Source organism: Malus domestica, chromosome 09 (genome assembly GCF_042453785.1).
Source record: "Malus domestica chromosome 09, GDT2T_hap1".
NCBI classification, from domain to species: domain Eukaryota; kingdom Viridiplantae; phylum Streptophyta; class Magnoliopsida; order Rosales; family Rosaceae; genus Malus; species Malus domestica.
In genome coordinates this window covers 15,848,783-15,863,006 of record NC_091669.1, presented here as the reverse complement: position 1 = coordinate 15,863,006, position 14,224 = coordinate 15,848,783, and positions in this window count along the sequence as shown.

The following is a 14,224-nucleotide window of genomic DNA, read 5'->3' as shown; positions in this document are numbered from 1 at the left end:
CTCTTCCACGACCCAGGCCAGCCGCCAATCTAGAGAAGGGGCAACAAGTCCCAGAAGAATATGAAGGTACTGGGGACTCGGAAACATTCCGACAAACTCACTCTAGAAGTCAGTATGGCGAGTCCAGAGAAAAATCACGCTATCTTGATCAAACTTTCCTACTTCCAAGAGGCGATGGGGACTTAAAGAAGAAAACTTCGGTGGTGCACGACTCCGCTCAGGACCCCCTTGTCCTGCAGCTCCTTGAGGAAGTAAACAAGTTGAAGGCTGAACGTCAAGCCGAGATACCTGACTGGAACCAACCCAGGCCTGGCCCTCTCACAAGAAGGATCCTCAACACTCCCCTCCAAGCGAAGACAAAGCAGAAGCTTGATTTACAGCTCTATACTGGAAGGGAAGACCCGATTGAACACCTTAACCTCTTTGAGTCCACCATGGTATACCGGGGACACACCGACGAAGAACGGTGCCTTCTCTTCCCCTCTACCCTCTCTGGCGGAGCTTTAAACTGGTATTGCCGTCTTCCACCTGAGACAGTAGACTCATTTGAAGAGTTGAGAAAGCTGTTTGTCTCTCAACACATCTTCCAGACCGATCGCTTGCATTTCGCAGATGACTTGTACACTATTCATCAGAAGCCGGACGAGTCATTACGAAAGTACGCTGGCCGCTTCAGCCATGAGTATTCTCGCTGCGCTGAGGCAGATGACAAGACCGCCCTCAAGGCTTTCACGACAGGCTTACGTGACTGTTTCTTCAAGTACATGATCAATGCCAACACTTAGAAGACTTACTCTGAGGTGATGACACAAGCTTACAACCATGCCTCCACCGAGGCAAGGACATATCAAGGGAAACCCCCTACAGTCACCCCTTATCAGCAAGTAGGGAGTGGAGGCCAAATCCAACCGAATGAAAAGACCTCAACCTTCCAAATGGTAGCAGCACACCCCCTGCCTCATTTAATGCTTCGCCAAGTCAGCAAACATATCAATCTCAGGGCAACAGGAAAGACTTCCATCCTCACCAATCTCATTTTAATAAAAAGAATAAGGGGCACTATAGCGATAACTCAGGATATCGTCACAATAATGCCCGCCCCCAGGCAGTCAATGCAGTGGGCCAATCACGTGTCAAGACAGGCCCTACCCCGAGGTATGAGACATACACCTCTTTGAATGCTACATGTGCTGCCATCTACCCCAGTATAGCTCACCTGATACCAAAGCCAAAGCCAAGACAGCCAGATTACAAGTCCACGAAGAATACGGGCATGTTTTGCTGCTACCACGAGTATAATGGCCATGATAGTGAGAAGTGCATTATCCTCCGTGACCATATTGAAGCTTTGGCACGTGAAGGAAAAATTGATCAGTTCCTCCTTCACCCTCCAAGGGATAACCGTAACCAACGCCAGGTTAATGTGATATATTCCATAAGCGGCGGCACACCCATGTCTGAATCTTCCAATAGGGCCATGAAAAGCAGTGAACGAACTTTGAGACCTGGCCATCAAGTGTTTCACGTGGAAGACATCAGAGGAGGCAAGTATCAAAAGCCTAATTGGGATCCAATATGTTTCTACCCTGAGGAAGAAAGATGTATCATCTACCCTCACAATGACCCGTTGATCGTGGAAGCTCACATAGCAAATTTTGATGTGAAACGAATCCTGATAGACACAGGTGCTTCAGTCAATATCATGTTTGCTGAAGCTTTCAAGGCACTTAATGTAGCTGAACACTTACTCGATCGCTCGATTTCTCCTCTGATAAGCTTCTCTGGTGATATCGTGCAACCTTTAGGGAGTATACACTTACCCTTCACCATTGGTACAGGCCCCTACACAGCTACTATTACCACTAATTTCCTAGTGGTCAACTGCCCGACGGCATACAATGTCATCTTTGGGCGCACAGGCATCAATGATCTCAAGGCCATGGTATCCACACATATGTTGTTGATGAAGTTTCCAACCCCTTTCGGCAATGGGTACATCAGGGGAGATCAACTTAGTGCTCGATCATGTTACAACACTTCAGTCAAACAACAACACCTGCATGTCCCCAAGGAGACTCTCTTTATACATAACCAAGTTGTAAAGACCAGTCTAGATGAATCCAACTCGGGTCTTCAGGATGGCAACAGTCAACCCGACGACCCTCGAGATGACTCATTCACCCAGCAAGCACAACCCGCTGAAGAGTTAGAGAAGGTCTCTATCTCCAGAGACCATCCAGACCGCATGGTGAATATTGGCACCATTTTGTCACCACCCATTCGGTTGTCGCTGATCTCCTTTTTGCAAGAGAACGCCGAGGTCTTCGCTTGGTCATATAAAGATATGCCGGACATCTCTCCCGATATCATCTGTCACCACTTGAGTATTGATCCCAAGACCAAACCAGTAAAACAGAAGCGAAGATCTTATGATGTTGAACGATACGAGGCGATGAAAGCAGAAGTTGAAAAACTCAAGGACATAGGCTTCGTCCGTGAAGTCAATTACCCAACATGGGTAGCAAATGTTGTCCTTGTTAAGAAAAATCCGACCAAGGAAAGTCTCCTGCTTCAAAAGGTCTTGTGGAGAATGTGTGTCGACTACACCGACCTAAACAAAGGATGCCCGAAGGATAGTTTCCCCCTTCCTCTCATTGATAGACTTATAGACTCTACGGCAGGGTGTGAACTCTTGAGCTTCATGGACGCTTATTCAGGATACAACCAAATCCTCATGAACCCCTCAGACCAAGAACACACGGCCTTCACTACTGACAGGGGACTATATTGCTATAAAGTCATGCCTTTCGGCCTAAAGAATGCAGGAGCAACTTATCAGAGACTGGTCAATTCAATGTTCGCCGAACAGATTGGGAAGAGCATGGAAGTTTATGTTGATGATATGTTAGTCAAGAGCAAACATGCTGACCAACACATCACCAACCTATCTGAAACTTTCACCATTCTAAAGAGGTATCGAATGAGGTTGAACCCCAACAAATGTGCCTTCGGCGTGGGCTCTGGAAAATTCTTAGGCTTCATGATTAGCCAACGAGGCATTGAAGCTAACCCCGAAAAGATCAAGGCAATCCTCGACATGAAAGAGCCAGTAACTTCAAAAGACATCCAAAGCCTTACTGGCAAGGTGGTAGCCTTAACCAGATTCATCTTTAAGGCCACAGACAGATGTGCTCCTTTCTTCAAAGCACTCAAGGGAAATAAGAAGTACATTACATGGACGGAGGAATGTGCCAAGGCATTCAGGAACCTCAAAGAGTACATGAGTAAAGCCCCTCTGCTCTCCAAACCAGAAGTTGGTGACACTCTCATTATCTATCTATCGGTTTCGGCTTCAGCAGTTAGTTCTGTTCTTATTCGAAATGACAGTGGGGTCGAAAGGCCCGTCTACTACGCTAGCAAGGCCCTACAAGATGCGGAGACACGATACTCCAACATTGAGAAATTAGCTCTAGCATTGGTCATGTCTGCTCGGAAACTTCGCCCTTATTTCCAAGCACACGCCATCATCGTGCTTACCAATCACCCTCTTCGACAGATACTCCAGAGTCCTGACACGTCTGGACGAATGATTAAATGGGCGATAGCATTGGGTGAGTTTGACATCTCCTACCAACCAAAACCAGCCGAAAAAGGTCAAGCAGTAGCAGATTTCATCGCCGACTTCACATATCCTGTTGACATTGCTTCTACACCTGAAGCAGTAGCTTCATTACCATCGGAAGCTCAGAAAGTAGAATCAACGACCCCAGCATGGAGTCTGTATGTTGATGGCTCATCCAACCAACAGGGCTGCGGAGCAGGATTAGTCCTCACTACCCCCGACAAAGTGGCGATGGAATACGCTCTTCGTTTCAAATTCAAGGCATCGAACAACGAGGCCGAATACGAAGCCCTTCTAGCAGGCTTACGTTTGGCCAAACACCTTGGGGTTAAACGAATATCTTCAGTGACTCCCAATTAGTGGTCAACCAAGTCACAAACAACTTTGATGCTAAGGATAGCTCCATGGCAGCATATCTTGCGCAAACGCGACTTTTGCTCAAGCACTTCCACTACCAGATCACCCAAGTTCCTCGAGCGGCAAACAGTCATGCAGACGCTTTGGCTCGCCTCGCCTCGGCAGTGGAAGACAAGATTGGGAGAAAAATTCATGTCGAATTGTTGGCAGAACCAAGCACCATGGTCGCGGAGGTGTGCAATTTACAACAAGAAGATAGTTGGATCACCCCAATTTATAAATTCCTTGCTCATGACACCCTTCCAATTGACAAAGTCCAAGCTAAACAGATTCGATACAAGTCTGCCCGCTACCTGATCATTAATGACCAACTCTACAAGCGCGGTTTCACCCTGCCATACCTAAGATGCCTTACACCTGCGGAGGCGGAAATTGTCCTTCGGGAAATACATGAAGGAATCTGCGGAGATCATGCTGGGTCTCGATCCTTAGCACACAAGACTTTTCGCCAAGGATACTATTGGCCAACACTCCACCAAGATGTCATCAGAATATCTCGCTCATGTGATAAGTGTCAACGCTACGCAACTATCCCTCACTCCCCTCCCGAGCCGCTCACTCCTATGATCAGCCCTTGGCCCTTCGCCCAATGGGGACTTGATTTGATCGGCCCAATGCCTGCAGGGAAAGGCAAGGTCCACTATGCAATCGTTGCAGTTGACTACTTCACAAAGTGGGCTGAAGTAGAACCCTTGGCAACCATTACTGAGGGAAAAATAGAAGACTTCGTATGGAAGAACATCCTCTGCAGATTCGGCATTCCCAATGCGATAGTCACGGACAATGGGCGGCAGTTCGACAACAAGAAGTTCAAGATGTTCTGCTCTAAGTTCAACATCAACTTATGTTTTGCCTCTCCAGCCCATCCCCAGTCTAACGGACAAGTCGAGGCCGTTAATAAAATAATCAAGCGCACTCTGAAAACTAGCTTGGACAAAGCTAAAGGTTGTTGGCCAGAATTCGTACCCCAAGTCCTTTGGTCATACCGCACTTCATATCGGACTTCCACAGGAGAAACTCTATTCTCACTTGCTTTTGGTACAGAAGCAGTTGTCCCAGTTGAGCTTGAGCAAGCAACATACCGAATCCAGAACTACATACAGAGTGAGAACGACAAGCAACTCACCCTCAACCTGGATCTAGTCGAGGAACACAGAAATCAGGCTCACCTGAGGAATGTCGCCTACAAGCAGCGCATCTCCAACTACTACGACTCAAGGGTCAAACCTCGCTCTTTCAAAGTGGGAGACTGGGTACTGAAGAAAAGATTACTATGTGATAGGGTCCCGAGTGAAGGAACACTCAGTCCTAACTGGGACGGACCGTTCGAGGTCATTGGCATCAGCCGCCCTGGCTCCTACAAGCTCAGAAACTCCGACGGCAAGACCCGTGGCCATCCATGGAATGCTGACCACTTGAAGTACTATTACAAATAGACTCACATTGTACAAGTGTTAAGCTACAGCCGTTCGGCATCCTATGTAACAAAGACCATTTGGTATGAATTCAATAAAGAGGTGATTTAGCCAACTCGGCCCTAAACTCTTTTACATTCTGAGCAATGAAACACTCAAGTGTTGAAGCTTCAACGCAAATGTTTCCAATACAAAACAAAATCTAAGTATGTGTCAACAAGACTATACAAAGGATCTACATCATACATTCCAACACATTCATACATAAACATCATACATTCCAACACATTCATACATAAACATCATACATTCCAATACATTCATACATAAACATCATACATTCCAACACATTCATGCATAAACATTATACATTCCAACACATCCATACATAAGCCAACTGTGCTTCGAAAGGGTTCAACACACTTTGTGTCATTCGACATTTGCCACAATGTGCCTCGACACCTTGCCCTTATTCTCACCAACTAGGTGATGAAGGAACTCACATTCGTACCACCAACTAGGTGATGAAATGTACAACCCGTACTCTAATATTTTTTGGAAACTTGCCACCCTTATCACCAATCAGGTGAAGAAGGAACCCATCTTCATGCCACCAACCAGGTGATGAAATGTACAACGCGTACTTTCCTTCATGCCACCAACCAGGTGATGAAATGTACAACGCGGACTCTCCTTCATGTCACCAACCAGGTGATGAAATGTGATTAAGGAATTCACATTCGTACCACCAACCAAGTGATGAAAGCAACCCACCATTCATTCCACTAACCAGAAGACGAGTGGTACAACTTGTACATGTGAACTCCTAGCATTCACAAATAATAAAAAACCATCAAGCTTTACAACTCAACTAGGGGAGCACTTATGCCTAACAAGAGCTATAGTCACCAACAAAGTCTTATTGCAAGCCAACAATGGCTTCAATGCATGGTATACGAAGATCAAGCTCTTCAGCCCTCTTGCATCTGCTTCAGACATTTCTCCTCTGTAACAATGCAAACACTACAACTCATAGAAAGCTTCAAACGCTCTTGATCAAGACTGTTCGAAGCAAATTCAATTTATATGGTTCATCCAAACCTTCGACTACTACAAGATGTGGCTTGCATCACAATCTCTCGCTTAACAGTATGGAAGCAAAATTTGTATACGTTGTCTCTCCCACATTTTCAAATTTCTAGTTTTCCCAAAAAAAAAAAAAAAAAAAAAAAAAGGAAATTGGAAATTGGGAAATTCAACAAAGCTTCATCAATGGAACACAACTACAATCCTCAAAAGCTTTGCACTATCTTCATCAAGATAGTGTGAAGCAAAATCAATTTATGGTGCCAACAAAAGCTTCATCAATGGAGGACAAATATCAATCTCAAAGGCTTCGCACTATGTTCATCAAGATAGTGCGACGCACAATCAATTTATGGTGCCAACAAAAGCTTCATCAATGGAGGACAAATATCAATCTCAAAGGCTTCGCACTATGTTCATCAAGATAGTGTGAAGCAAAATCAATTTATGGTGCCAACAAAAGCTTCATCAATGGAGGACATATATCAATCTCAAAGGCTTCGCACTATGTTCATCAAGATAGTGCGAAGCATAATCAATTTATGGTGCCAACAAAAGCTTCATCAATGGAGGACAAATATCAATCTCACAAGCTTCGCACTATGTTCATCAAGATAGTGCGAAGCACAATCAATTTATGGTGCCAACAAAAGCTTCATCAATGGAGGACAAGTATCAATCTCCAAAGCTTCGCACTATGTTCATCAAGATAGTGCGAAGCACAATCAATTTATGGTGCCAACAAAAGCTTCACCTATGGAGGACAAGTATCAATCTCCAAAGCTTCGCACTATGTTCATCAAGATAGTGCGACGCACAATCAATTTATGGTGCCAACAAAAGCTTCATCAATGGAGGACAAGTATCAATCTCCAAAGCTTCGCACTATGTTCATCAAGATAGTGCGAAGCACAATCAATTTATGGTGCCAACAAAAGCTTCATCAATGGAGGACAAGTATCAATCTCCAAAGCTTCGCACTATGTTCATCAAGATAGTGCGAAGCACAATCAATTTATGGTGCCAACAAAAGCTTCACCTATAAAGCTTCAACCCTAAAGCTTCACCTATAAAGCTTCACCTATAAAGCTTCAACACCAAAGCTTCACCTATAAAGCTTCAAACACAAAGCTTCACCTATCAAGCTTCACCTATAAAGCTTCAAACACAAAGCTTCAACACCAAAACTTCACCTACAATACCAAATTTCAACACCAAAACACATAAAAGCTTCACACACTCTTCATCAAGATAGTGCGAAGCTAATTCCAGTGGAGCTGAATTTTGGACATCTTATAGTTCTTGAGCAGATGAACAACTTTCACGAAGGAAATTTTTCTATTTGAGCGACGGAAGTTAGAGTGTTGAAGCTCCAAACATGACGGTCAGATTTCTGCAAGCTTCGAAGCTGCTGCGGTGTTTCGAAGATCTGGAAATATTCAACCGTTAGTTTGTTCTGAATTTTTGATATGTTATGGAAGAGATGATGAGGAACAACTTCGATGAAGAAAGTATGTTGATCTGAACAAGAGAAAATGGAGTTTCGAAGCTCACAACAAGTCTGACGGGTTAACAGAAAATTGATGAACAGTTACTCATCATACCTGCATTTCTGAAGTTGTACTACTCCGATGGATCTCAAACTTGGATATGTTGTAGTTCACAAGATAAGGAACAACTTTCATGAAGACGACTTTGCAATATGAGCTATAGAGAATGGTGTTATCTTGCATCCACTAAGGCTGATTAGTGGAAACGAAAAGCAATTCCACCAAAGAAAAGATGAAAAAGAGAGAAAAGCTACTAATTGCACTTGATCTTGTCTAGTCAATAACATGCAGCATCAAACACACGAAAGTTGGAAATATTTTTAGATAAGGCATATATGAAGGTGTGACATCAAAACACGGCTTCGTTACTTTGACAAATTAGTAGCAAGCAAGACACCTCATTCGGCAACTCTCCTCGCCTGAAGACTTGGGGGACTCCCACCATATGCTACTGCACCTTGATACTCGGCAGTCTCACAACCACTCAGTGACTTGGATTTTTCAAGTCTCCAACCGAGAAGTTTTCCTCACTCGGGAAATTAAGGGAACACTACCTCAAACTACATGCTTCACTCACAAAGCTTCAACAATACAAGTTTCAACAAAAGAAAAAATTCAAAGAACTTTCTGAAGAAGGCTTTGGTGTATTTAACACAATATGTTGAAATGAAGCAAAGCTTATTTATTAATATTTTCGATAAAGCCACAAATATGTACATATACATGAGTCAAAATAAATAAACAAAAGGGAGCCTTCACAAAGGTTGCTTAGGGGAAGTCTCAGCAGTCGGTAGAGCCTCAGAAAGAGAAAGCACCGGAGGGTGGTTATCCGGAGCCTCAGTACTTGACAAAACCCCAGAAGGATGAGGCATTGGAGGTTCATCATTTGAAGCTTCATTACCAGGTACAGCCCCAGAGGACGAAGGCAATAAATGCCTTTGGAACAAACCCACAAACCGCTGATGATCAAGTAAAACCTTACCATCAAATTCCTTCATCTGGTCAAGCTTCCTCTTCATGTTTGTAGCATAGTCATGGGCGAGCCGGTGCAACTGTTTATTCTCATGCTTGAGCCCTCTAATCTCCTGTTTGAGACTCATCACTTCAGCAGCCAATGATTCAACTTGGCGGGTTCTAGCAAATAGGCGTTGGGCCATATTAGACACAGAACCTGCACACTGAACACTAAGAGCCAGAGAGTCCTTAACAGCCAACTCATCAGACCGTTTGGAAAGTAATCTGTTATCTTTGGGAGTGAGAAGGTTCCTGGCCACCACCGCAGCGGTCATATCATTCTTCATCACAGAATCCTCAACGGTAAGAGGACCAGTAGGGGATATGAAGGATGGGCGCCATATGTTGTCTGGAGAAGGCGTGTCTGCCTCTTCAGCAAGGTTCAAATCAAAGCGACGGTCAGAGGGGCCAGACATTTTCAAATGTGTTGAAGAGGGAAGAGGTCAGACAAATCAAAATCTTAGAAGTGCAAGAAGGGAGCTTCTACTGGTAGAGATTCAAGTGTGATGTGGAACTTAATGCCAACCTCTATAAAAATCTGCACTCGACGGAGCTTCCGAAATCGAAGAGGCATTTGCTTTCTCAAAAGCTGGGCTGCTCAGAGACCACGAGAGCCGATCTCAGAAATCGAAGAAGCACCTGCTTTTTCAGCCTCGTCAGCACCTGTCACATGTACACTCAACTTTGCGGAAATTACGGGCAATCTGTCGAAGATTTCTGGTGAAGTAGAAAGCACGTGAATCTTACTGTTCAATCACCGCTCTCCACATGCACCATCAACTCCTCGGGTACCACATATAACTTTGTCAAAGATCTCTGACAAAGTTTAGGCACGAGAATTTCGAAGTTCCAGCTACCCTACTATTACCCACAAGGGTAAAGGAACAACACCACTGCTTGACAACTGGAAAGTCCCTATGTGTGTCGACCTCCGTGTTTTGCGGCAAGACAGGTTGGCAAGAACGTCCAACCTTTACTCACATTCGAGAAAAGACTCCCAACATAATTACTTTCTCAAAAACTGAAGTAGCACCGCTTTCCGAATCTCGAGAGTCAGATTCTCGACGGGATTGCTTGTTCAAAAACTGAAGAGGCACAACTCTCAGAACTTCGAGAGCCAGATTTCCTTAGATAAAGCTTGTCTGTAATCTTCACACGTAACATCAACTTTCCAGATACCACATACCACTTTTTCAAAGTGCTTTGACAAAGTTAAAACACGTGAAGCTGGCAGCTCCCACTACATTGTTGCGACCAAGAAGGGTAAAGGAATAGCATTACTACTTGTTATTGGGAAATCCCTATATACATCGACCTTCCTCCTCCACGGACAGACAAAACTGCAAAAATGCTCAACCATTTCTCGCATTCGAGAAGGCACCCTCAACATAACCTTTCGAAATACTCAGCTTTATTTCCCCCCGATAATACCTCAGCAAATAAGCCACACCAAGAACAAGAGTATCTCATATCATCAGGGTCGAAAGCAAGAGTATCCCATATCATGCTTTCTCCCTGTCTTTGTCTTTGTCCTTGTCCACACCTGCAGGACAAGGAGAAAGAGAGCAGTCAGTCGGAACCTGAAATCAAACCTCCAATCTGGAACTGACTGCCTGGAACCTTTGCCTGGTTGCTTACTTAGCATTGCTCTCGAGTACTCATCCTCAACTGCTGTCAAGGTCACGAATTCCACCAGCAAATACCTCATGACAGTTGATCAGATATTGGCTCTTTACACTGAAGCTGCCAAGCGTGGATGAGTCACTATGAAGGAATGTTCTGAAGGACCATTTAAATGCAAAGGTTGCACACCACTTCTGCCATGCAAAAGATTGAAGCAGAAGGTTCAACGGTGAGCTGAAACAGATCACTACAGCACGACACCTTTCCATACCACATTCACTATTCCGTCAACAGCAACAGTATCCCATATCATCAAGGTCGAACATACTCTAGATTTGATGGACTTGTTTTGACCCTCAAATTCTTGAGTCAGCTTTATACTCTGAAGGGAACCAGAAAACCCTCCGGCACAGTTCAAGAATTAGCCTGTGGAAAGTTACTTCTTCAAAAGCAAAAGTATCTCATATCACCTCTTCTCCATTTGTTTCTCCTTATCCTGGCAGCTGAATGAGAGACAAGGAAAAGGAGAACAATCAACCGGAAGCCGAAGACGAACCTCCGATCCTGGGTTGCTTGCTTGGAAGTTTGACTGCTTACCTTGTCTGTCACCTCTTTCGGCAGATCTCCTAGCTCGGCGACTTGGGGGACTCCTACTATAGGGTTTGTATCGCACTTGACCAAGCCCGAAACTACAAGTAAGCTTCAAGTGAAATTGATACATTACCTTGTGCATCTTCATCGGTTAAAGATACCACCCCTAAATGGAGGAAAAGTACTTCCAGAGAAGATGCCACATCTACATATGAGACAGATAAGGCAAGTGAAAATGATACCACACCTCGGTACTTAGAAGTTTCGTGATTACTCAGCGGCTTGGATCTTGCAAGTCCCCAACCGAGGAGCTTCCCTCACTCGGGAACTTAGGGGAGCACTGTTTGTACCATACTTGACCAATCCCGAAACTACTGAGCACCGGTCAACGTTATACCGTCAAGGACCTAGAAGAGCTTCCCTTCAACCAGGAGGCCAATCACAATGCGACACGTGTCGACATCAGAAGCCAATCACAGCTCGACACGTGTCAACATCAGAAGCCAATCACAACACGACACGTGTCGATGTTAGAACAAAACTAGAAACTCTCCTCTATAAATAGGGATCATTCTCCCACAATAATCTCTAATGTCATTTTGTACTAAACTATTCACTAGAACTCACTAAACCAGAGCTTGAACCTATGTATTTGTGTAAACCCTTCACAATTAATGAGAACTCCTCTACTCCGTGGACGTAGCCAATCTGGGTGAACCACGTACATCCTGTGTTTGCTTCTCTGTCTCTATTCATTTATGTACTTATCCTCACTAGTGACCGAAGCAACCAAGCGAAGGTCACAAAACCTGACACTTTCTGTTGTACCAAAGACCATCCGGTTTTGTGCATCAACAATGGTCACACAATGTATGATGAACAAATAAGATGTGAAGATCCCTAGGACCTTTACAAATTGGATCCAGATGGGATCCAAATTCGTCTTTTTATTGCTTGATGAAGGCGTGCATGGATGGAGCCAAAAACGTTTTTCTGTGGGGACGATTTTAAATAATGAAATTAAAAATTGAAATTCGGTACAATGTTATCAACTTATTATCCCACTAAGTACATGTTTTGCGTAATTGGTGTTTAGAACATTAATGAAAAAGATTACATGACTAGAAAGGGTGAAAGAGTAGAAAAAGTATAGAACATGAAAGGGTAATTTATATTTTTAGTTGGAGCCATTTTTCATGGCAAAAGAAGTTGATTGGGAGCAATTGCGCCGAGTAGGCATATGCTGCCTCCTTCCATGCAAGTGTGCCAATTCGCCACTGAGGTAAATCGGGCGAATCGAAACGATTGATTACTTACTTAAACCGTAACTGATACGTGAAATCAATCCAAACCAGGCCACGTATTTTCTCTAAGTTGAATTCCACATATTGTGCTCTGCTGTACTTCGTAACAGTTTAAACTCGTAGAACTAACCGGAATTTGGAATTTGGAAATTGGAAACCAACAAACTTCATATGGATTCCTTTGGCACTGGACAGCTGGATGACAAAACTAATTGTGGATGCTTTCTGAATGAGGACTAACGCTCCCATGATTTGAGGCGTAGTTTAGGGGGGGGGGGGGGAAATAGTATACGTTATTGAATACGATAACCAGTTTACGTGTTATACATAATAGACGACAAATTTATATAATAAAAATACCGCATTATACAACAGTTTGACGGGTTTTAAATATAAAATTTACACTAAGAAATGATCAAGCATATGCAATATGAATATGCTAATGATATAGATTTGTTGTCAATGACGGGAAGAGATCCCATCCGAATCTCTCCCACCAAATCCTAAGGATTCAGAAATCCGAGCCTTTGAAATTTGATCTAACGGTTACAAACAGGAGACCCCTCTAAAAGTTTTAATAATTGTAACCGTTTGATCAAATTTCAAAGGTCTGGATCTCCGGATTCCTAGGACTTAGTGGGAGAGATCCGGATGGGATCTCTTCCCGTCAATGACGAAGACGACGGTAACTTGCAGAGGTGGTTTGTAGGGAGGGAGGCTATAAGTCATCTATTTCCAAATTTTCAATATAATTATCTTGCTTTGTAAAGAAGAAACAATGCAAATTGTGGTTTTTAAAGCAAGAAAAAATACCACCGAAATTAGACACATATTTTGTTCTAGAGAACATTGGTCAACTAATGCATGCATTGCAAGTTGCATCCATATGTACATACGTATGTATATTATATTTATATGTATATATAATTATATAAAATTAGTAAGCTGCAAGCGAAAGAAACTTAGAAATTCAACAACAAAATCTTTTGTTTTTTGGTTTGATTGCAATATCTTAGTCTTGACCCAAAAAAGAGGAACCTGTTCAAGGCATTACATACCAAGTTGACATTTTTTCTATACAATGATATTTGAGGTGAAAATTTGGGCTAAGCCACGAAATGAGTCAATTATAATTAGGTATCAAATAAATCATTCTTGATAATCAAACTTGAGATTTTCCACTTACAAGTAGAAAGAAATATCACTAGACTGGAGTGCCAGTTGCTAACAAGATTCTAAAAGATGTTAGGCGCTAATCGGGCGGCGGATAGAGACCTAGTGCCTAGGCATCTAAATGGGGCCTAGGTGGGTTTTTTTTTAATGGTAATTAAATTTACTATATAAACATAAAATAAATGTCAACATATAGTTAAAACAAATACATAATTGCATTAGAATAAATAAATTACAAAACAGAATGATATATAGATTATAAAGTATTAGAACATATTGAAAACATGGGGAGCAAGCATATGATGAGTGTTCATCTAAGTATTTCACAAGTCTCTTATAATTTATTAAGAAAAATAAAATGCAAAATGAAAGTTATTGTTTCTGTTTAAGAGAGTCATGACCTAGGCAAGGTTGGTTTAGACGGGGTAG